At 41.0% G+C, this 23,835-nt stretch overlaps 1 protein-coding gene across 1 annotated transcript in view; it reads left to right on the top strand.

Moving 5' to 3' along the window:
- The first annotated feature begins 11,943 nt into the window (after positions 1-11,943).
- LOC124857347 (metabotropic glutamate receptor 4-like) overlaps positions 11,944-23,835 on the top strand; it is a 281,271-nt gene continuing 269,379 nt past the window's right edge. Inside the window, exon 1 of the mRNA XM_047348569.1 lies at positions 11,944-12,388. The gene's annotated coding sequence lies outside the window, so the exon portion shown is untranslated. The remainder of the gene's footprint in view (positions 12,389-23,835) is intronic.

The following is a 23,835-nucleotide window of genomic DNA, read 5'->3' as shown; positions in this document are numbered from 1 at the left end:
AGCCGTGGTTTTATGTTTTTTGGATACAATCCGGGTTAGCACCCGAACATCCCTTTCAGACAGCTTCCTCTTGCGTCCACAGTTAATCCTGTTGGATGTGGTTCGTCCTTCTTGGTGGTATGCTGACATTACCCTGGATACCGTGGCTCTTGATACATCACAAAGACTTGCTGTCTTGGTCACAGATGCGCCAGCAAGACGTGCACCAACAATTTGTCCTCTTTTGAACTCTGGTATGTCACCCATAATGTTGTACATTTCAATATTTTGAGCAAAACTGTGCTTTTACCCTGCTAATTGAACCTTCACACTCTGCTCTTACTGGTGCAATGTGAAATCAATAAAGACTGGCTACCAGGCTGGTCCAATTTAGCCATGAAACCTCCCACACTAAAATGACAGGAGTTTCAGTTTCATTGTCCAACCCTTGTATGTCAGCAGTTTGTTTTATTGATTTTGTTTGTCTCTGTTTCTTATACTTGATGTTATCTTTATTTCCAGTTAATTTCCAGTTTTCCCCTTCTCTTTAAATCACATTACCTTTATTGCAGCAATAACCCAATTTTCCGCCGGCGATCAGTACTGTTTCTTCTAATCTAATTATTTATATTCCAGTGAAGTTTCTCCCCACAGGTGCTGACATTTGAAGTGGCTCTGAAGTCCCTATCACAGTCTCTTAAATGGCTTCTTGTTAAAGGAAATATCTGCTTTTAATCAAAAATTGTTTTACACTTTGATTCTCGTCACAAATAGAAATGGACTGTGTTTTTATGTTCTTTAAATTTGCCAAGTTGGAAGAAAGTTAGAAAAATATGCTAGGCATTTTTTAAAAAGGGCAAAGATTCCATTTGCAGAAAAGAATAAAAATGAAGAAAGCTTTTCCAATTAATTTTTAGCAGTTTAATATATTGAATTGCATGGAAAAAATATGCAGTAATATATTAAGGGCACACAGAGAGTCATTTTTTTTTACTAAGACAATGTCAATATATTATCAAATTTAGACAATTCTGTAACTTGATGTAAATATATACACTCAACAAAACAAAAGTTGAGTGTTAGAAGGCCAGTGAAACAAGCAGAGCTGGGAGAAGATATCAGTAATAAAAAAGAAGAAATTAATGTTTTAAAACAACACGTAAAAAGGACAATTTTAAAAGATCCAAGTGTTAACTACAGTTTCACATCGAGAAAAATAAATTAACTTTCTTTCCTCCTTTCACTCTTTCTTTCTTTTTATCTTTTAGGCAAACAAGAGAATGCCTTACACAATTAAACAACAGTACAGGGTCACTCAGGAGGCTGCACTTTTACTCTGCTGTTTCCACGGCAACCTGTTCTCTTTGCAATTCTCTAGTGTACCTTTTTAATACAGGGGCAGAGATTACAGTCTCCCCTGCTGTCCAACAGAGGGCGCCCACAGCTTTAAGTGAATAGTCAGCAGCTTTTGATACAGAGTTGACTGTAAGATTTATGAGGACTTTGTTATCCAATATTTTATCTTCAGGTTCTCCCTCAATCCTCTTTTGCATTTAGTTTCTTGTGCACACATATGTTTTATGTCACCCACATTTCTGTGTTAAAATGTTTTTTATTGGTGGGATGTAATATTCTAATTGTAAATGTCTTTTTATCATTATCTGTAAGCAGAAAATCATCATAAGGCATTTTCACATTTCTCAAAGGCATGACTTTCAGAAACTGTTCCTCTGTTATCGATATTTTTTTTAGGTTTCAACTTTTTTCTTTAACTTTCTTTTGTTTTAAGCGCCCACTGTATAATATGCTCTCATGGACGGTTACTTGGACCAAGCAGAACATGAGTGAAAAAGCAGCCAGAGTATAAAGGAAAACGATTAAAGAGAGTCTGGAGCACTGTTTATCAAGTCCACTATAAAAGATTACAAGAAAGTCTGGCTCCTTAAATATAAGGAAACAAGTGGTTGGTTAGAACCTTTGCTCAGTATTGTCAGAAAAATTGTCAGCCAGACATTCTGAAATTGGGGAAAGTGCAATGTTTGCAGGCTTGACGGAATTCCTGAGGGGAAAAGCTCTTATCTCGAGAAACTATCTGACGACATGATTTCGATTTCTGAGAAGTTGCTTTCACTTGTTGAACTAAATTGACATTGATGGTAGTGTAACACACAATCAGATAAAACAGCACTGGCAAACCAGAAAGAATGGGAAGTCTGTAAGTGTAATCATTTAAATAGATTTACCACTTAATACAGGTCCTTCTCAAAATATTAGCATATTGTGATAAAGTTCATTATTTTCCATAATGTCATGATGAAAATTTAACATTCATATATTTTAGATTCATTGCACACTAACTGAAATATTTCAGGTCTTTTATTGTCTTAATATGTCTTAATGATTTTGGCATACAGCTCATGAAAACCCAAAATTCCTATCTCACAAAATTAGCATATCATTAAAAGGGTCTCTAAACGAGCTATGAACCTAATCATCTGAATCAACGAGTTAACTCTAAACACCTGCAAAAGATTCCTGAGGCCTTTAAAACTCCCAGCCTGGTTCATCACTCAAAACCCCAATCATGGGTAAGACTGCCGACCTGACTGCTGTCCAGAAGGCCACTATTGACACCCTCAAGCAAGAGGGTAAGACACAGAAAGAAATTTCTGAACGAATAGGCTGTTCCCAGAGTGCTGTATCAAGGCACCTCAGTGGGAAGTCAGTGGGAAGGAAAAAGTGTGGCAGAAAACGCTGCACAACAAGAAGAGGTGACCGGACCCTGAGGAAGATTGTGGAGAAGGGCCGATTCCAGACCTTGGGGGACCTGCGGAAGCAGTGGACTGAGTCTGGAGTAGAAACATCCAGAGCCACCGTGCACAGGCGTGTGCAGGAAATGGGCTACAGGTGCCGCATTCCCCAGGTCAAGCCACTTTTGAACCAGAAACAGCGGCAAAAGCGCCTGACCTGGGTTACAGAGAAGCAGCACTGGACTGTTGCTCAGTGGTCCAAAGTACTTTTTTCGGATGAAAGCAAATTCTGCATGTCATTCGGAAATCAAGGTGCCAGAGTCTGGAGGAAGACTGGGGAGAAGGAAATGCCAAAATGCCAGAGGTCCAGTGTCAAGTACCCACAGTCAGTGATGGTCTGGGGTGCCGTGTCAGCTGCTGGTGTTGGTCCACTGTGTTTTATCAAGGGCAGGGTCAATGCAGCTAGCTATCAGGAGATTTTGGAGCACTTCATGCTTCCATCTGCTGAAAAGCTTTATGGAGATGAAGATTTCATTTTTCAGCACGACTTGGCACCTGCTCACAGTGCCAAAACCACTGGTAAATGGTTTACTGATCATGGTATCACTGTGCTCAATTGGCCTGCCAACTCTCCTGACCTGAACCCCATAGAGAATCTGTGGGATATTGTGAAGAGAACGTTGAGAGACTCAAGACCCAACACTCTGGATGAGCTAAAGGCCGCTATCGAAGCATCCTGGGCCTCCATAAGACCTCAGCAGTGCCACAGGCTGATTGCCTCCATGCCACGCCGCATTGAAGCAGTCATTTCTGCAAAAGGATTCCCGACCAAGTATTGAGTGCATAACTGTACATGATTATTTGAAGGTTGACGTTTTTTGTATTAAAAACACTTTTATTTTTTTGGTCGGATGAAATATGCTAATTTTGTGAGATAGGAATTTTGGGTTTTCATGAGCTGTATGCCAAAATCATCCGTATTAAGACAATAAAAGACCTGAAATATTTCAGTTAGTGTGCAATGAATGTAAAATATATGAATGTTAAATTTTCATCATTACATTATGGAAAATAATGAACTTTATCACAATATGCTAATATTTTGAGAAGGACCTGTACATTGTTTCTCGCTAAAGACTAATCCTCTAAGTGTCTATATTTGGTGTGGCGAATATTCAAAGCTTTTATAAAGAAATGTTCAGGTAGGTTGCATGTTGAGATGCTCTTCCACTCATCTACAGCTCTAAAAATTAAATGAATACAACTATTATTTGTGTGGCTCAGGAAGTTGTACTTACCAGATCAATACAAAGAGACTCAGCGCTGAGCTCAGCTTCTCAACCTTGAGTAGAAGTACTTTAAATGAGAGAAAATGTCATTGCTGGTTTAGGTCTTAATAAAATTCTATAAACTACAAGATGTATGTAAGATCTTATACAACTCACATTATTTTGAGTTATTAAATACATTATTAAAATAGTATAATTATGTAACCTACTGGAGGACCAACAGAAAATAGACTCTCTCCTCGAGGGAACAAGCGAACTGAACTCCTCATAGGTCAACCCTCTGGACAGAAATGCCAGCCTTGTCCTCAGAGATGATAATGACAGACCATGTTGAATTGTCCATCTGAAGCCTGGATTGAGCCCAAATAAACAAAAGTGGAAAAAAAAAGTAAAAGCTTGGAACCTGAGACCTTTCTAAGATGTCTACTGTTTCATTTGAGAGCTAATTAACTATGCATTTAACACTAGAGTGGGTGTCCTGAGGTCTTTAGGTTCATCTGGACCTTCATCTTGTAGATCACAGACACCCTCCAGCTTCTCAGCTTGGTTTGAACTTTCTGATTATTATGAATATGAATGCAATCCCATGCAGGAATGGATGTGGAAGATCTCTGCCACAGTTTTATTTCCTAATTGATTGAGTCATCCTGTTCTCTGGCCAATTTAGAATAACTGCTCACACTTACCCTTGATATTGTTTTTCTCCATGCCCTGACCTTTTCTGCCCCTTAACTCACCTGTTCTCTCTCTGCTAATGAGACCTCTAGGTTTATAATTTGTCATATTGCCTCCATGTTACAAGCCTTTAGTTTCCATTATTCTGCGTCTCAGCCTCATCCTTTCTCTTGTTTTTTCAAACCATCTCTAATTATTCTGGATTTAGTTTCTACTTTCTGTCCTGTGTTGGTACTTTGCATGCTTGGTTTGTGTGCCACCTCAAATTCCCTTTCTGTGAATTAGCAGAGATTTGAGCATTTAGCATCTCACCTTGTCTTCCATCATTTTAGCTCATCACAAGTATAGCACAGTAAATTACATCGTTAAAGTGTTCAGTTGGGGAGACATTTGTCTTCAAGCTCTGAAGCTCTGCGATTACTTTAAACTTTGCACAAAGTCATTTTAAGAAATCAGGTTATACACTTCACCGTCTCACAGTTAGGAGTGACTTTATTTAGATAGTGAAAATATGTGATGAACTTAGTGTGTTTTATCCTTCACTCAAGTAAGAGAGTGTGATGTCAAACAGACAGCATATTGCTGGCAGTCATATAACAGATAAGCAGAACTGTCGTAACTAGAGTGTGGCAAAAAGTAAATGAGCCGGGAAATTCGGCTTTAGAGCTGTATCTTATAATAGGGCAATCCCTAAAGATAAAACGACACCATAGGCTACGCAGCAGCTGAGGTTTGTTTAACAGATGAGAGTGAGGATATTGGAAACATTAACCTTTAAGCTTCTTTTTTCTCTCCAGGTAAATATGCACATTAATGACTAAATAAGCAGGAGACAGTGTAGTCTTGCCCTAGGCCAGAACAGACTGTGCTTGGCTTCACAGATAAGAGAAGTTAGTGTGTTTATTTGTTCTGTCTTTTTTTTTTTAACTTAAAGTGGCATTGCTTCCTGTGCACATTTGAATCTTTATTATCTAAGATTTTGTGTAAAATGATCTTTTCTAAATTCTTTAAATGAAAAGAATGCATTATATACATTCTTAAAATTTGCGAATATAATAAACTGTAACTAAAGTTTAATTTGATTAGTACCCCAATAATATGTATGATGCAAAATATTGGTATGTCTTATATTCAGTGCCTTACAAAAGGCACAGGATACAGAGTGTCTGTGAACATTGGTATTCAAGTATTTGAATACCAAGTGTTTGTGTATTTTAAGATTTGTTTTGTAAAATATTTTGTAGACCACCTATCATTTTCCTTCCACTGTAGATTAATGCACCAATTTGCAATGGTCTGAGACATAAAGTCCCAATAAAATGCGTTGAAGTTTGTGATTGTAACATGAAGAAATCAGAAAACGTTTATTGGTGTTAATATTTGCGTGGCACTTTGACTGTTTGGATACAGATATAAGACGCTTCATATTTTAGATGATGCTAAATGTGATAACCACCAGGGGCTGCTCTCATGCCAGTTACAACAAGCCCAAACTGTCACTCACTTCAAATTAATGAAGATGGTCTGAATATCCAAGAGTGAAACAATCATGCAGCTTAGGTCCTAAATCACAACAAGACACTTTACTAATAGAAGCTACATTAGTTAGTCTGGGATTTCAGTGTTCAGAGTGTGATTTTCCTCAACTATAATCAAACATAAATTCCAAGAACTATATTTTAAGGATTATCATAAAATATTTATGAAGCTATATGGTAAATGAAATTAACTTATATAGCACATTTCTAGTCATACTGGCTACTTAAAGCGCATTATACTCTAGCCACATTCACCCAATCGCAAACACACATTCATACACCGTTGCACAGATCAACAGACAACTGGGGATTAAGTGCCTTGCCCTGGGGCACATCAATGTACAACAGGGGGAAGCCAGAATTGAACCTGCAACCTTTTGATTGCAAGAGGAATACTCTACTCACTAAGCCATAATCAAAATAACCAAACTGTCTATGGTCTCAGGAGACCTCAACATCCGACTGTGGCTCAGGTAGTAGGAGTTTGTTCTGTTACTGGTGGGTCCCCGCTCCGTCCCTCTCAGTCGTTGTGTCCTTGAGCAAGACGCTTCACCCGCCTTGGCTGCTGTTGGTGGTCAGAGGGCTTGGTGGCACCAATTGTATGGCATCCTCACTTCAGTCACTCTGCCTCAGGGCAACTGTGCCTACAATGTACCCTACCACCATCAGTGTGTGATTGTGTATATGAATAGGTGGATGAATGATTGTAATGTAAAGCGCTTTGGAGTCCTCAGACTTAATAAGTACTATACAAGTGCTGACCATTTTTCTAGCGGTAATTTTATCTACCTTATTAGTTTTCAGGTGATATTTTAATGATGCAACATTATGGTCGGGGCTGGATCTATGTGCATTTCAAAGTGTTTTTTTCCCCCTGCATCAAATAGATTGTTTTTCCCCCTTTCTGTGCCTTAGAAAAACTCATTGTAAGTTGTCAGGGGTCAAAAGGCCACACCTGCGATGACTGCCAGCAAGCATCTGAACAAAATATATCCCTCCCATTGGGGCGGATTTGGTTGGACTGCCTGACCTGGCTGCCCTGCTTCATTGTTGTAACATATTGTTTCAAACAACGGTGAAAAAGTGACTCATTTCAGCATCCTCCCACGTGTTGGCTAGACTCTGAGTGTCTTGATTCGTTTGAATCAAACATTTGAAGCGTTTAGATTCTCAATAAATAACATGGAGGCTTATTAAAAGATTTTATACAAAAATCCAGCACTAAGATTCATGTTTCTTCAGCTAACAGAGAAGGATACTTTCAATTGTAATTCTGTCATAAACAGAAGGTTTCTCTGAATCATAGAACTACAGCAAAAGTTTCATTCTTTAATGAAAGACATCACTAGTAGTAAAATTCTTCTGACCTTAGAATTAACATTTTGATTTATTCCCTTAATGTTTCCATGAAATGGGAGACGTATGGGGCCAGGCGATTATGCCTGAGTGGCTGGTCCTTTTGCTTGGATTTTCGCTAGTGACTGGAATTAACATGGCTTAAATTCTGTCCGCCCCATAGCTAATTGAAACAAGTAATCTCCAGAGTTCGCTTTGCATTCAGGGATGGGGAGGACTCAGCTGCATTACATTTTATCCTCTCAGCAGACACGTTCAACAAGACGATGTCTTTGCAGCAGAAAGGGAAGCAACAATGGGTCTCCTGGAAGAAATAACTTTTACATCCATTCTCTACAGCTGAATAAATCATTTGTGCTAACCATGCTGAACATGAACAACGCTGGTTGAGGGGCTGACAGATGGAGGTGATCGGATGTTTTGATAAGCAGTAAAATGATGTCGAGCACACTGTTTAATAATGTACACAAGTTAGCTCTGTGATCATTTGCATGACTTATATGGCAGCACCACAGCTCAGAAGAGTGAGCCCAAACGTGTGGCTGAAATTTGCTCAAGCAGAGATGCTGATGAATATTCAGAGGCTCAGCTGCCTTGAGGGTCCTCTGAGACAGAACCCCCACCTCCCTAGTCGTTGCTTCCTGACACACAGATATACACTTCCCTCCACATTCTCTTGATCTGGTGGAGTGGGTCCAGCACTCCACAGGTGTGACCCACTCAGACCTGTGAAAGGCTCAACACAACACTCTGGCCTGTGATCAGGAAGGCATAAAGAGCAGCTGCACAAATCTGAGAAAGAAAAGGCTCAATTATCACAGGGGAGATGAGCCAATCGGGGCAGCAAGATTCAGTGGACCAGAGTTGGCCTAAGGTATAAGCAAACTTTGTGGCTGCTTACGGTCCTCCTGCTAGCCTGGGTGCCACAAGAGGACTTGACTTTACACAAGACAGACTAACAAATTCAGCAATTAAATTTAAAAGCCATATTTAGAAGATAATAATTTATCTTCAGTGATTAATCTCATATATCCTAAACAGGAAATGTTTTGTTGATTTAATTAACATCTCATTCTCGGCTCTCCTCTCCCATGGAGTACCACTGGGGCACAATTTGGGACCAGTCCTCTTTACTATGTTTATGCTCCCTCTTGGAAATATTGATATGCAGATGACATCCAGTTGTACCTCTCTCAGAACAAATCATCTACAGGGGTTGGACAATGAAACTGAAACACCTGTCATTATAGTGTGGGAGGTTTCATGGCTAAATTGGACCAGCCTGGTAGCCAGTCTTCATTGATTTCACATTGCACCAGTAAGAGCAGAGTGTGAAGGTTCAATTAGCAGGGTAAGAGCACAGTTTTGCTCAAAATATTGAAATGCACACAACATTATGGGTGACATACCAGAGTTCAAAAGAGGACAAATTGTTGGTGCACGTCTTGCTGGCGCATCTGTGACCAAGTAAGCAAGTCTTTGTGATGTATCAAGAGCCACGATATCCAGGGTAATGTCAGCATACCACCAAGAAGGACGAACCACATCCAACAGGATTAACTGTGGACGCAAGAGGAAGCTGTCTGATAGGGATGTTCGGGTGCTAACCCGGATTGTATCCAAAAAACATAAAACCACGGCTGCCCAAATCACGGCAGAATTAAATGTGCACCTCAACTCTCCTGTTTCCACCAGAACTGTCCATCGGGAGCTCCACAGGGTCAATATACACGGCCGGGCTGCTATAGCCAAACCTTTGGTCACTCATGCCAATGCCAAACGTCGGTTTCAATGGTGCAAGGAGTGCAAATCTTGGGCTGTGGACAATGTGAAACATGTATTGTTCTCTGATGAGTCCACCTTTACTGTTTTCCCCACATCCGGGAGAGTTACGTTGTGGAGAAGCCCCAAAGAAGCGTACCACCCAGATTGTTGCATGATCAGAGTGAAGCATGGGGGTGGATCAGTGATGGTTTGGGCTGCCATATCATGGCATTCCCTTGGCCCAATACTTGTGCTAGATGGGCACGTCACTGCCAAGGACTACCGAACCATTCTTGAGGACCATGTGCATCCAATGGTTCAAACATTGTATCCTGAAGGCGGTGCACCAATACACACAGCGAGACTGGTGAAAGATTGGTTTGATGAACATGAAAGTGAAGTTGAACATCTCCCATGGCCTGCACAGTCACCAGATCTAAATATTATTGAGCCACTTTGGGGTGTTTTGGAGGAGCGAGTCAGGAAACGTTTTCCTCCACCAGTATCACGTAGTGACCTGGCCACTATCCTGCAAGAAGAATGGCTTAAAATCCCTCTGACCACTGTGCAGGACTTGTATATGTCATTCCCAAGATGAATTGATGCTGTATTGGCCGCAAAAGGAGGCCCTACACCATACTAATAAATGATTGTGGTCTAAAACCAGGTGTTTCAGTTTCATTGTCCAACCCCTGTTTATATTCTGGTCAATCTCTCCTCCTCTGCCTTAATGACATACCATTATGAGTGGAAAATGACCTTAAACTAAACAGTGATAAAACTGAGTTTATACTTTTTACCCCCCATCATTCTGTTAGCAACCTTGCTAACAAGTTATTCCATCTTACTGCATACCTCAGTCCTTATGTGAAAAACTTGAAAGTTATTCTAGATTCATATCTCTGTTTAGATAAATGGATCAGCATAGTTTTTAAAATGGCTACCATCAACTAAGATCATCACAAAACTTATATCCTTTTCAGCACATCATGATCTAGAAATAGTCATTCATGCCTAGTACTAGTACTGCCTAGTACTTCACAGGTAGACTACTGCAACTCTTCATATCTTGGTCTTCTTCAGTCTCAGATATCACACATGCAGTTTATCCAAATGGATTCTGCATCACTAGCACTAAAAATATGACTTAATCACTCCTGTCCATTACATTGGCTCCCCATCTATTTTTAAATGAATTTTAAGTTCTGCATATTGTATTTAAGGCATGGGGTGCACAGTGGAGTAGTTGTTAGCACTGTTGCCTTGCAGAGGGAAGGTCTTGGGTTCAAATCCCAGCTTGGGTGGAGATTGCATGTTCTCCCCATGCATGTGTGGATTCTCTCCACACATGCATAAGTTAATTGGTCTGTAAATGTATGAGTGTGTGCATGCATGGTTGTCTGTCCTGTGGGTCTTTGTATTGCCTTGTGATTGAGTGGCAGCTGGTTCAGGGTGTACCCCACCTCTTGCCCAGTGACAGCTGAAGATAGGCACCTACCCACCCCTATGACTCTGCAAGGACAAATAGATAAAGAAAATGGATGGAAGGCCCAAAATAGCTATTCACCATTATATTCAATAAAGTATAATATTATTTTAGAGGTCCATTATTTTAGTAACTCTGTTCACTAAGTGCAGCACAGTAAATAGGTTAATTACACACACTGATGTTTTCAAGCCTTTATTTCTGTTAATTATGATGATTTTCCTTTTATGGCTAATAAAAACCAAGTAATTTCTTAGAAGGTTATAATATTACATCAGACTAATAAAAAAAATAAAAAAAACATTTCTAATGCCGAATTGTGGGCCTAATTAAAAGTACGTTTACTACGTACTTAAAGGTTGTTATTTTCAAAAGCTGCTTTTAATCTGATAAGTAAATAATAACATTATATAGTTTTTAGCCATGCCTAATTAAACAGTGCTTTCATAGATTTTTTTACAGGGCAATGTTAAACACACAGATGTATGCCATTGGACACAATATTTCTTAAACATGCTGTAGAGTGAAACATTTCATACACACACTTACAAAACAAAAACCTATAGTGTCTAGATTGAGTTTTTGCACTCAGTGATTGGACTTGATATGCTCGTCATGGTTTACGCACAGCATCCCAAACGCTTTTAGAGTCGACATACTGCATAGGCTGCAGCAGCAACTGTAACGTGTGTGACGACCTAGAGTCGACATAGTGGAAACAATAAAAACAATCTTCTTTTGTTGGGAGTTCAAAAGATGAGTGTTCATTATGAGCTTGGTACATTTTACTCCAAAATAATCTCGTGCCCTGTAATTTAGCCAGACTTATACAAGTGCTCTACATGGCTTCAACTGTTCCTCAGAGATTGACAAATGCAATATCTCACTGTGAGGTCCGATTGTGTTTGTTGGGGAGACATGGGGTAACCAAATCAATGTTAAAATGAAACATTTTTTAACCAAACGTGGCATGACTGCTATTGATTAAAACGCGGGCAAGGTGCTGTTGATATGCTGCAGTTTGTCACTCATAGCGTTTCTCTCAACCATCGATGTTGTATTTTCTCACTGATGAAAGCGGTGGGTTGGGATTGCATTTAACATCAATCACATCCAGTGCACAGAGCGCACAGTCTTCAGTCCATCAGCTGGAGAGTGCATGCTCTCGCCTCGGGTATCGGATATGCGCTTCACTGCTGTTTTATCCTGTAAAAAAATCGGATGCCCTATACGCTGGAGAAGCGTTGGCAAGTAGCTCCACCGGATCTGCCTTTTATTTCCCACTAGAAAGAAGCCTGAAGTTGGGACTTGAGGAGTTTTCAGCACCACTTTTTCGTGGACAGCGCTCGCAATGAATCCCGGAGATCGACGCAGCCTCGAAATGCGTTTGGATTTCCGCTGGATACTATTCACTAACAGTATTTTTTCTCTGAAAACCCAGCCGTAGTTGTTCAGGAAATCTTCTTATCTCCTATTGTACCAAAATAAAAAGAACGATTTTCCTTGGATATGGGTCATTCCATGTAGATTTCTCGTGGACAGGAGAGCTGGGTAAGTACGGCAAAAAATTAATTTATAATTTATTGTAATCAAATGTTTAGAAAACATCGTGACTTCAATCTTTATAAGTGTTAAAGCAGATGTTTAATGAGGTGCGTATTACTGGTTGTTTGGGTTACATGATAAGGTGCAAACCACCTAAAACATTTTGAAATTGCATGAGTGATTTACAGTTAACAGATTTGAGTCACTTTTACAAAGTAAACCCGCGCATTGCGTTTGAAAGCAGTGCAACGCCCTGAACTGTAAATGTATTGATTTTTTTTTTTTTTTTTACGTGTGAAGGCGCAGCGTTATGCGTGGATCTATATGTGCTTCGTTGCGCTGCAGAGCCTCCTGAAGTCACACAAAATATGATAAAAGAATGACTCAACGTGGAAACTGCTGCAGCCGCGGGGTTTCAATAATTATAGCTACAGCTCTGAACGCGCTAAATAACCGTGAATAAATCTTTTTTTATTGTGCATGAACCAATCCGGATTGATTCTGAATGGGCGCAAACAACCGCTTCATCGTGCTCAGTTGCACCCCCAAGATTCAGCTCATCTCACTCCCCACCACCCCCACCACCTCTCACCTCGGGTCCCCCTCTCAGCTCCACGAACAAGTTGAATCACGCCGGGGGGAGGGGGCACGGGGAGCAGAGGAGCGCGGGGAGGCATCCTAGTGTTTGGGTGGTGTTCTATGAGAGTGTGTTGAAGGCGGTGGAGAGATGCCAGTCACTATGGATGTGCAGATTTGCAGCCTCTTGCCCATGCAAGCCAAACCCCAGAGCTGAAGCTCATGTGCACCCCAGAGCTAACTTTAATAGGTTACTTTTGAATGCATGGCTGTTCCTTTAAGCCTGTTGTTCTGTTGATAGGGTGTATATTATGCCTAATTTGCTCCCACTGTGCTTATCTGAAGGCATGCAACTAAGGGTTGGAGTTTGTGGTCAAGGTTCATAAAATGAGTAAATACCTGACACACAAGGAGACCCTGGTTTTAATACTTGTTTCCATTTTGAGCTACTCCCCAGGGCCTTTTTGGAGGGCCACATATTAGCTTTGTGCTGTAGATCTCTCACAGGTTCAATTTATGGCAGGGGGCTGCTATGATTACAGCCAAATATGCCATTGTATGCATTCCCTCTGAACTTACAGGCAAGGGTGGAAATGCTCTTTATATCAGAGCATAATTATCTCAAAAGTGAGGCTCAGCAAAAAAGGGCTTTTAATTCGACATTGTCCAGGCTTTGAGCTCCCATGAGGGGGATTTTCTGTCTTGCATTGGGTTTTTCTTGTTGCTGTGTTGTTGAGTGACTGATAGCCTACCTGGCTTTAGCAACAAAGCGTGCTTAAGAAATCTCCCCCAGAGAGAGATTGAGGAGAATATTTTGGGTGTAGATTGTGTAGCTGGCAGGGAGGCTTTTTCAACCAGCCTTAGATTTACTTTGCCAAGCTTTGCTTTGCTTATCTTGTCCTCTGAGTTAGTTTAGCAAGTGCAGACTCAGCAAATAAGGCCTCTGCTTTGCCTGATGCAAAGTTATCTTTAATACGTCATGTGCTAGAATTTAAGCGGCTATGAAGAAATACTGTAGCACAGCCTCATTTTGTGTTTAATAATACAGGAGGACTCAGTAGCGCACTGTGGATTAACTAGCCTGGAAAATGCAGACTTCTCTGCAATTCATTCAACTGGCAACGGGGTCAAATAATGATCATGTTGCATTCATTGCACATAAACTATAATGATCAAAGTGTTTGAAATCTCTGTACGAGAAATAAGGGTTTGATCCTCATTTTCAGACTGCAGACAGACTCCCAAGCAGCTGAAGAATTTACTCTAGCTGCTGCACAGATCTTTCAGACAGACTACAACAAACAAACATGTGCAGTTTTCCAAAACAGACCTGTGGTTAAATTCCCCACAGACTTGTGTTGTTCCCCTTCTACAAACGTTTGTGGGGATAAATGTGTGCACAGTCCGTGGAGCCCATATTCCAGCTTCATTCTCCTTGTGGCAGACGCCATCTGCTCACCAAGGGAGGTTTTCCCAACAATTCCATATAGTAATGACAGGCGACGTGGGGAACGTGGCTGGTGTAGCATGTTCTGTCATAACTGTACCCTAAATTGTGGGAATATAGCAAGACAGAGATCATCAACATGTTGCTTTCACAATTCTCAGATTGCTCATATAAACAACGCAATGCAAAATAGTTTTTTTAAGCATTTCAAGTCACTCCTTTATTATAGCTAAAAACATCTCCATAAAACTCTACATATTTGTTTTTATTATTTTGTACTGTTAAGGCCTTTACTGGGATATGTGATGAAAACCTATTTATTCTGCATGATAATGCACAGTTTATATTCAGGGAGATGACTTCTATTCTTGGGTTAATGGAAAGTGTTTTTCCTTGTAACACAATATCACATATAGGCAGATTATTTTCTCTTACTGTTCTAGTTTTGTTATTGTATAAGGATCTAAATGTGAAAAAGCAACAGGTACAAATTAGACACTATTTGGCTGCAAATAAACACTGCATTCATTACTGACATTAAACTGCTAAACGAAAGGCTTCCAGATCCTCCCACATATCATAGTTTTTGTTCTTATCATATTATCATATTTCTATTCAGTCATTTATTCCATAAAACATCAAAATAATGGAAAATATTAACATTGATGGGTAAACATCAACAGAGAATATGCCAATGAGTGATGTTGTGTGTTTCCTGAGTCATCACAGACACAGATTCTTCCTGGAGCGGCATTGTGTGAAATGGAGTGTGAAATAAGTGCACTTAACATCTTTGTAGTGGATTATACACATTATCTTACACAATGGTTTGAAACCATTTTACCTTCTGCCCATAAATCTGCCTTCCTCTAGTCCTTGTTTCTTGATGTGGGTTATTTTCTTTCAGTCAGTTCATGCTCAGACATCCAGACTGAATTACCTTAAAACAACTCTCGACAGGGTGGGCAGTGGCGCAGGGCTAAAGCGAGCAACCCATGCACAGTCCTCGATGCACACAGGTTCAAGTCCTGGTCCATTGACCTTTGCTGCATGTCTTTCTCTCTCCACATTCCCTGTCAGTCAACTTACAAAATAAAGGCCACTACTACCACAAAATAAAACTAAAAGACTTTTGAGCTTTATCTTAGAAAAAGCTTCATTATTCGAGTCAAAAATTGTTCATTGTTGGAAATACTGAACAACTCACGCTTGTTTTTCTTTCCTAATTGTTTTGTTCTTATCTGCAAAATGTAAACTAATGAGTGAGTACAATATGTACATCAACAAAGAAATAATGATCATGCATCTCCTCTTTTGTAAAAGCAGAACATCATTGCAAATTCAAAGTAATACCTATTTTCAAGGCCCTATTGCTAAAATAATGACATATTACATATTAATGGTAATCTACCCAAGTAAGACTGCATAACTACTGTAGGCATTAAATTCAATGGAGTAACAACTGTGCCTTGCAAAAGTATTCAAACCCTTTGAATTATGTCTCATTTTGCCATGTTCTAAGCAAAAATTGCATGTGTTTTATTGGAATTGTATTTGATAGACCAACACAAGTGTGAAGTGGAAGGAAAATCGTAGGTGGCTTTAAGGAATTTTTACAAATAAAAGTCTGAAAAGTGTGGTATGCATTTCTATTAAGCCTCCCCAAGTCAATATTTTAAGAACTTCTTTTAATGCAGTTATAGTTACAACTCTTGTAAGGTATGTCTACATTTAGAGACACAAATTTCAGAAAATTCCTCTTTGCTAAACAGGTTAAGCTTGGTCAGATGGGTTGGAGAGCACCTGGGAACATCAATTCTTATGTCTTGCCACAGACTCTCAATTGGATTTAGGTCTAGACTTTATTGGGCCATTCTACCAGATGATTATGTTTTGATTCCATTATAGCTCTGGCTGTTTGGGGTTGTTCTCCTTGAAGGTGAACCTTCCTCTGAAAGTAATGTTTTCCTGTCAATACATATTCCCACCTGAGCTGTGGATTTCTGCAGCTCCTTCACAGGTACAGTGGACCACTTGACCCCTTCTCTGATTTAGGCTCTCCTTGCTGAACCTGTTAGTTTAGATACATGACCATGACTTGGTAGGTGTACAACAGAGCTGTATTCTTTTCATTTTAGATGATGAATGAAACTGATCTGTTCAAAGCTTGAGATATTACTTTACAATCCAAACCTGATTTAAATATCTCCACCACTTTACCCTTGACATATCTGTTGTGTTCCTTTGAGCTTCATGATGCTGTTTGCTCACTAATGCTCCCTAACAAATCTCTTAGGCTTTCATAGAACTGCTGAATTTATACTGAGATTAAATTACACACAGGTGGACTCTATTTATTCATTAGGTGGCTTCTGAATGCAATTATAAATGCTGGAATTTATTTAAAGAGGGGCACTTTAACATGGGCTGAATATAAATGCTCACTGCAATTTTCAAAATCTTATTCGTTACAAATATTGATAACTGCAGTGCCTTTTCATTCTACTTCACAGTCATGCTATCATATCTATCACATAAAATCCCAACAATATACATTAATGTTTGTGTTTGTAACATGTCAAAATCTGAAGAATTTCAAGGGTATGAATACTTTTGGCAAGGGATGGTATTACCTTGTAATTTCTCATGTTGATTATATCCCCATGACTTATAGCTGGTTTTGCAGGCTTTTTTCAAAGTTTTTTTTAAGTAGGCAAACAGGAAATGGGGTTGAGAGAGGGGAAAGACATGCAGCAAACTTCACAAAGCCGGGACTCGAGGCTGGGACAGCCGCGTCCAGGACCAAGGCGTCTATACATGGGTCGCTCTACCGCTGCCCAGCTTGTTATTATTTATACAGCTTTAACTCCTGGAGCTTGAAGTACTGGCTTGAAATACTTGATATGCATTTTTACACTTCTGTTTCTCATTTCCTCTCTTATTAAGAGTCCTGTTAATAATTCTCCAACCATCACAGACGGAATAAAAAGTAAATCTGAGATACGTTTAATTTTCCTGGTTCTTTTTGCTTTTTAAACACAATCAAATCTCAGGTATTTTTTTAAAGATTCTAATCATCTGTATATGTATTGAAATTAACAGGTATGTATAATTCATATACACTCAACGGCCACGTTACCTCGCTAGTACCGGGTTGGACCCCCTTTTTCCTTCAGAACTGCCTTAATCCTTCGTGGCATAGATTTAACAAGGTACTGGAAACATTCCTCAGAGAGTTTGGTCCATATTGACATGAAAGCATCACACAGATGCTGCAGATTTATTGGCTGCACATCTATGATGCGAATCTCCTGTTCCACCACATCCCAAAGTGCTCTGTTGGATTTAGATCTGGTGACTGTGAAGGCCATTTGACTACAGTGAACTCATTGTCATGTTCAAGAAACCAGTCTGAGATGATTAATCCCTTTATGACACTGTGGTCATAAAGGGATGGACATGGTCAGCAACAATACTCAGGTAGGTTGTGGCGTTGACACAATGCTCAGTTGGTACTAAGGAGCCCAAAGTGTGCCAAAAAAACATCTCCCACACCATTACACCACCACCACCAGCCTGAACCGTTGATACAAGGCAGGATGGATCCATGCTTTCTTGTTGTTGACGCCAAATTCTGACCCTACCATCCGAATGTTGCAGCAGAAATCGAGACTCACCAGAACAGGCAACATTTTTCCAATCTTCTATTGTCCAATTTTGGTGAGCCTGTGCAAATTGTAGCCTCAGTTTCCTGTTCTCAGCTGACAAGAGTGGCACCCGGTGTGGTCTTCTGCTGCTGTAGCCCATCCGCCTCAAGGTTCAACGTGTTGTGCATTTAGAGATGCTCTTCTGCATGCATTGGTTGTAACGAGTGGTTATTTGAGTTACTGTTGCCTTTCTATCTGCTCGAACCAGTCTGGCCATTCTCCTCTGACCTCTGGCATCAACAAGGCATGTGCGCCCACAGAACTGCCACTCACTGGATATTTTCTTTTTTTCGGACCATTCTCTGTAAACCCTAGAGATGGTAGTGCGTGAAAATCCCAGTAGATCAGCAGTTTCTGAAATACTCAGACCAGCCCGTCTGGCACCAACAACCAGACCACGTTCAAAGTCACTTAAATACCGTTTCTTCCCCATTCTGAAGCTCGGTTTGAACTGCAGCAGATTATCTTGACCATGTCTACATGCCTAAATGCATTCAGTTGCTGCCATGTGATTGGCTGATTAGATATTTGCATTAACAAGCAGTTGGACAGGTGTACCTAATAAAGTGGCCGGTGAGTGTAGAAAGCTGCTCTTTAATGAAGCTTTTAAGAACATTTTGTCTGTCAGATATTTAGTCTTAATGCTAATTTTAAGGAATGGTCACATACATTTTTGGGAGATAAAATGCAAAATTAAAGTATCAAGTCCAGTCAGTCATTTTCTACCGCTTATTCCATAGTGGGTCACGGGGAAGCTGGTGCCTATCTCCAGTTGTCTACGGGTGAGAGGTGGGGTACATCCTGGACAGGGTGCCAGTCCATCACAGGGCAACACACAAACAACCATGCACACACGCAGTCATACACCTAAGGGCAATTTAGAGTGATCAATTAACCTAACAGGCATGTCTTTGGACTGTGGGAGGAAGCCAAAGTACCCGGTGAGAACCCACACATGCACGGGGAGAACATGCAAACTCCATGCAGAAAGACCCCTGGCTGGGAATTGAACCCAGGACCTTCTTGCTGCAAGGCAACAGTGCTACCAACGGCACCACCGTGCGCAATCAAGTGAAAATATTATTTAAATGTACCCTTGTTTTTTGTGCCTTCTATTTTAGTGCTATACAAAACTAAATAAACTTAGTTACCTTCTACCACTTATGATCAAACAGGTGGTTGAACTTGGAAATTCCTGCACTGCACCAATACCCCTGAAAAAAGCAAGTAAAAGAAAAGGGATAAACTTGCTTTTTATGTGAATATTTTATAAAAGTCCGTCTTTGATGATTTTTCTGGCAAAAAGAGCAACTGCTCCTTGCACCAATGTTATACACATGTACAGGCTGAACTAGCCCTCATCACACAGTAGAAATGGATATCACTTTCAATTTTACTTTTTCCAGTCTAAGAGTGCCCTCAGAGGGCCACAATGGTGCAGGAAAATACAGCATTTTCAGTAAAAAGGTCACCAAAGATCACTGCTACAACCACATTTTCAAAAAATGGTGCAATAGGTAGTTGCATTCATCTGCCCACAGGTCTTGATTTGCTGGAAATGAGTAGAACATGGTCACTTTCCCCACTCTGAAGGTGCTACAAGGAAACACAATGCACAAATGCTACAAACTCTGCAGTGGCGAAGATGAAACGGATGCACAGTAAATAAAAATGTCACCAGTTCGGGCAGTGTGTCACATTGAAATGTATAAGAAAAAAAGTTTAACATTTATGTATATAGAGGTGAACCTAAAAAAAACAAAAATATAATGGAACACTTTTTTTTTATAATTCAATTTAAAAAAAAGAATACATTTTATATAGATTCATTAAACATAGTGGTATATTACTGATTAGTATTTATGTTGATTTTGTAGATTATGGCTAACAGCTAATGAAAATTCAGTTTCTCAGAAATCCAGAAAGTTACATGAGCCTGCTGGAAAGTATGCCCATGTACAATAGATGGACTTATTACTTTTTTTGGCCTTTTGTTTGCATGAATTACTGCATCAATGTGACGTGGCATGGAGCATGCAAGTTGCTCCAAGGCTATCAGCTGGTCTGTGTTGTTAGCTCTCATGTCTGTCATCTTCTCTTTTCACAATACACCATCAGTTCTCCATAGGGTTTAGGTCAACCAAGTGTGTTGGCCATTTTAGCACATGATACCTGTCATTTTCTTCGAGATAGATCGGACCCACATACAGAAGAACACTCAGAACAACTGAATCGGTAAAAGGTGTTTTATTTACAAGAAGTGAAACTGGAACGTGAACGGTAGAATCGACAACTGTATGAAAAGAGGGGGAAAAGAACTGGTGAATACAAGAACTATAATGTTGCGGAATAAACGAGAAGTACCTATGATTAACAGTTGAACGGCTTACTAGGTGATTGTAGTCAGGTCACCAGGGGTAGAGGGAGTCGGGACCCAGGTGTGCAAAGCGGAGAAATCCAGTGTCAGGGCTGGAGATTCTGTTGTATGTTTTTGTCTGTGTTTTTGACTCCTAGTAGGCGCTAGTGCTCAGCAGTGGTGGAGACAGGTGTTTTCCATCTCGGTGATGGAGTCCTGGAGTACTTAAGTAGGAAGCAGCCAGCATCTCGTCGCTCGAGTATTAGCCTCTGTGCGAACTGATCCGTCGACTACCTGGAGGTTACCCAAGCTGGTCCCAGTGGCTTCGTTCAAGCACTAACTACGCTTTCAAGGACCTTCCAAGGATAATACCAGAGACCATTCAACCTAACCTGTCCACCCTCCAACTCTCTGCTGACTCTTCGCCTGCACTCAAAGTTCTAACCCAAGTAACTAAGAAATCATCAGACTTACCATTGTCTCCATATTCACGTCTTCTCCAGTCCGAATCCCTCTTCTCCTGGCAGATTGCCTACTCCCTCCTAGTAAGAGACATTTCACATTTAAGTTCCGGTTTCGTTTACTGTGCCACTTACCTGTCGTTTTTCCATACAGTTGTTCCTGCACACCATACCAATCCATTCTCCTTAAATAAACCTTTTTCAAACTTGTACCCATTTCCCTTGAGCATGATTCTGCATGTGGGTCAGAGCCATACGTAACACTATCACAGAATACTCGAGCCAACCCGACCCAGCAGAGGCGCTCAAGGGAATTCTTTCCGATCATACTCACCATATTCAGCCTCACGATTCCACCTTATGCTCTCTAGCCGAACAGCAATGTCAGACGAATCAACAGCTCGAACAGGTAACCGCCATGTTACAGCTATCCTTGAACAAGACCCCCACTCAGCCGTCAGAGGCCGCTGCAGCCAGTTCAGAGACCCAGCGTCTTCCTTTCGTCCGTGACGTCATTTCCCCCAGTCCTGAGAAATATTCAGGTGAGACCAGTGACTGTAAGGGTTTCTTGTTACAATGTTCTTTTGTATTCAATCGTTCCCCCATGATGACTCTAAGATTTCTTATGTTATTGGCCTTTTGTCAGGAAAAGCACTAAGATAGGCTGAGTCCCGTTTTCCTAGTTGTGTCCAGTTTGCTTGCACTTTTTCTGATTTTGAGGAGTTTAGGAGAAATTTTTTTTCTGTATTGATTATGTGGCTTCAGGTCGAAAGTTATGGACTATTAAGCAGCGGGGTAGACCGCTAACAGAATTTGTTATAGATTTTCGTATCCTTGCAGCAGAATCTGGCTGGGACAGCCGGGCCCTTAATCTGTATTTTTTCATGCCCTAGATGAGACTTTAAAGGATGAGCTTGTTTTAGTGGATGAGCCAGGGTTATTGGAGGATTTCATTGCTAAAGCCATTAGAATAGATAGCCGGTTAAGGGAGCGGAGGAAGCCCAGAAATGAACGCAGTTATGTTAGGACCCAACCTACTCTTTTGCCTACTGTTAACCCCAAGCCCCCTTCCCAAGAACTGGCAGGAGAAACTGAACCCATGCAGGTGTGGAGGGCATGCCTCACTAGCGAGGAAAGGCAGAGGCGCTGGCAGGCTAGGCAATGTTTTATTGTGGCCCCATAGAGCATCTTGTAGCCGACTGTCCTACTTATCCTCCTCGCCAAAAGATCAGGTAGATAGAACATACCGGCGGACCAGACTGTTTCACCCAAATCCCTCAGTTTTTGTTTGCCAGCCACGTTACTACTTAACCAACAGGTCCACAATCTCTCTGTACTGGTTGATTCAGGAAGTGAACAGAATCTTATAGACTTGGATCTAGTTAAAGCAGCTGGGATCGAGACTGTGGCTTTAACAGCAACACGTCTTGTGACAGCCCTCAATGGTCAGGAATTGTCTTGTATTACTCACCAAACTAAACCTATAGCTCTCTTGTTATCTAGCAATCATCGAGAATTAATTCCCTTCTACGTTTTTCCCTGTAGCTACGCATGCTATGGTGCTGGGTTTCCCTTGGCTTAGTAAACACAATCCTCACCTTGATTGGGTTAAGGGCAGAGTTGAGTCCTGGTCCACCAGTTGCCACACTACCTGCCTTCAGTCTGCAGTCGCCCCCATTCCCCCTGACTCAGTTGTTGAGGAGAGTGATTTTCCGGATATTACCCGGGTACCTTTGATATACTATGATGTTAAACAAGTGTTCAACAAAGCTAAGGCGCTTTCGTTACATCCACACCGACCCTATGATTGCGCCATTGACTTACTTCCAGGAGTTTCCCTGCCCACCAGCAGGTTGTATCCCATTTCTACACATGAGCAGCAGACTATGGAGAAGTATATTAATGAGTCCCTGGCTACTGGCCTTATCCGCCCTTCTTCATTACCCCTAGGCGCAGATTTCTTTTTCGTCAACAAGAAGGATGGTTCTTTAAGGCCCTGTATTGATTATAGGGGGCTTAATAACATTACGATTAAGAACAAGTATCCCCTTCCTTTACTTTCTTCAGCTTTTGAACCTGTCCGCGAGGCCACAGTTTTCACTGAACTTGACCTTAGGAAGGCCTACCACTTAGTTAGGATCCGCCAGGGGGATGAGTGGAAGACAGCTTTTAAGACCCCACTCGGACATTTTGAATACTTAGTCATGCCCTTCGGCCTCTGCAATGCCCCTGGTGTCCTCCAAGCACTTGTTAATGACGTCCTCAGGGATTTTTTGAAACTTTTTGTGTTTGTCTACCTAGACGATATTTTGATTTATTCTAAGGACCTGAAGACTCACCAGCATCACGTTCATCTGGTGTTGCAAAGACTTTTAGAGAACAAACTGTACATGAAAGCGGAGAAATGTGAATTTCACCAGACCTCTGTAACCTTCTTAGGTTTTATTCTAGAGGGTGGACAGCTCTGTGCAGACCCAGAGAAGGTTAAGGCTGTGCTGGAGTGGCCTGTTCCAGACTCACGGAAACAATTACAGAGGTTTCTCAGCTTCGCCAATTTCTACCACCGCTTCATCCGGTACTACATCCAGACGGCAGCACCTTTCACTGCAAAAACGTCCTCTAAAGTGCACTTTCTTTGGAACTCCGCTGTGGATCAAGCCTTCCGTGTTCTTCAGGAGAAGTTCGCCCAGGCACCCATCTTAAAACATCCAGATCCCTCCAGACAGTTCATTTTGGAAGTCGACGCCTCCGACACTGGGGTGGGAGCAGTACTCTCACAACGTTCCTCTGACGACGACAAACTGCAGCCTTGTGGGTATTTTTTGTATCGGCTGAGTCAAGCCAAGTGGAATTATGATGGGGGTGACAGGGAACTCCTTGCTATTAAGCTAGCCTTAGAGAAGTGG

The sequence above is a fragment of the Girardinichthys multiradiatus genome, chromosome 20 (genome assembly GCF_021462225.1).
Source record: "Girardinichthys multiradiatus isolate DD_20200921_A chromosome 20, DD_fGirMul_XY1, whole genome shotgun sequence".
Classification (NCBI taxonomy): domain Eukaryota; kingdom Metazoa; phylum Chordata; class Actinopteri; order Cyprinodontiformes; family Goodeidae; genus Girardinichthys; species Girardinichthys multiradiatus.
Note: the sequence above shows the minus strand (reverse complement) of the source record. Positions and strands in the feature narration are given on the sequence as shown.